This window comes from Marmota marmota, unplaced genomic scaffold (assembly GCF_001458135.2).
Source record: "Marmota marmota marmota unplaced genomic scaffold, marMar, whole genome shotgun sequence".
In the NCBI taxonomy this organism is placed as follows: domain Eukaryota; kingdom Metazoa; phylum Chordata; class Mammalia; order Rodentia; family Sciuridae; genus Marmota; species Marmota marmota.
In genome coordinates, this window is record NW_025999853.1 from 8,888,890 (window position 1) to 8,890,669 (window position 1,780).

The 1,780-nt window shown below is 51.1% G+C and overlaps 1 long non-coding RNA gene across 1 annotated transcript in view; it reads right to left on the reverse strand.

Moving 5' to 3' along the window:
• Positions 1-1,529, reverse strand: part of LOC107139957 — a 167,053-nt gene extending 165,524 nt beyond the window's left edge. Inside the window, exon 1 of the long non-coding RNA XR_007347512.1 lies at positions 1,294-1,529. This is a non-coding gene — a long non-coding RNA (uncharacterized LOC107139957). The remainder of the gene's footprint in view (positions 1-1,293) is intronic.
• Between the last annotated feature and the right edge of the window lie 251 nt (positions 1,530-1,780).

Here is a 1,780-nt window from a genome sequence, read left to right on the forward strand (position 1 = left end):
TCCTCTCCACCCTCACCTCCCCTTCCCTCCCTCACTCCCCACCCTCCTCCCTCTCCTCACCTGCTCTGATCCCCCCCCACTCCTACAGACTCCTGAACACCTACCTCCACCCCTCAGTTCTTCACCCCAAACTAGCTGCCTCTTCATTTACAAGCAGCATCACTAATTGCTTTTTAGGGTCCCTTTTCTGCTATCTGTTCAAAATTCACAGGGCGTTCCCCGGCCCCTTTTATGCTACTTTTCTGAACCTTTTCAGCCTCTTTTACAAACTTAGCACTTTCTGTGCCTCTTTTAGTGTTTGGGAGAAGAAAGAGACTTGAGAGGGTTTTTTTTTTTTTTGGTAGTAAAGCTCCTTCTCTGGTACCCCCTCCCCCGCCTACTCTCTACCCCTGTCCCCTCCCCCACTCTCCCCAAAGCACACGCATTGGCCCTCCTCCCACTGAATGGGGCTTTGTGCAGGGAATTTCCGGAACATAGCCCAGTGCCCAGGCCTCTGTGTGAGGAGAGGAGGGGCCCAGCCGGGCAAGGAGACCCTTAAACCCACCCCATTACCACGGTCACTGTTTGCCCTGGATTCTCTAAAAGGCCTATTGTTGCTGGTTGCCAGGTATTCCTTAGCAACACTTAAGCCAAGCTGCCTACCCTATTTAGACCCAAAACTTTTCAATGGCCTCCAAAACCCGTGCTTGTCAGTGCTGTAGACCGCTCCTCAAACAGCCTCAGAGGGGAGGGAGAGACCAAACCATCCCCCAGCCGTCTCTGCCTTTCAAATATCTGTGTTGGAGACTGCTTGGGGGCTTCTTGCCTAGGATCAGTCGGCCAAACAATTGCAATTAAAATTTCTCTCTCCCAGCCCTGCATCTCCCTTCTTTCTCCAGTCCCCTAACCCAGTCACAGACCCCTCTCTAACTTAATATTCAGCTGGGACTGGGTTTCATCATGTTCCGCAAAGACCCAGTGACTTCTCCTCTCAACCATTTCCAGGGAAATTGCTTGATTATTTTAGGACAGTTTGGTGGGCTTGCATGCAGGGGTTTGGACTCCTCCCCAGCTCTGGACAGGATAATAGAATCACAGAGTCTGTGTTCTAGAAGGAATCTTAATGATGGTCCCAGATGAGGGTCTGGATGTCCAGATCCCGGAATACTCTGGCACGGGTCACCTTGTGATTTATGAGCAGATGGGGTTGTGGAGCCCAAGGCCTCTGACCCCTAATTCTGTGTTTTCCCCCACTACATGATACTCAAGTAATACGAGAAGGAGATTGTCAGAAGGAGAAAAAAGCCTGTGTACCTCAAAAATCGAAAGAGGGCAGATTCTGGTTTCAGAGGCGTATGAAGCCTGAGAGCCTTTAGGGCCTTTCTTCTTCCAGTCTCAGTAGCATCTGGACACAGGAGCTCCCAGGCAGCTGAGGGGTGTTCTGCTACCTTGAATCCAGGCATCTCTCCCAAGTCCTGAATTGAATGAGACTGGACTTAGCACTCTAGAAGGTGAGAGCCATGTGGCTGCTGCACTCCACCCCTACCCAAACAAACTTGCCCTCTGATGGCCAAAGAGCACTTACCCTAGTCACATAGCATGTAGGGAGGCCTTCCCACTGCCTGCCTGGTCCAGCATGATCTAACCATGGACAACCTCCTGCCTCTCACTCCCTAACTCAACTCACTCCACCTTCACCTTTCTCCTCTCTCTCTCTGCCTGGAAAGTTCTACTTCTGGGTCTTCTCACCATTTGAGACTTGGATCAGATGCCACTGTCTCAGGAGACCATTCCTATTCAC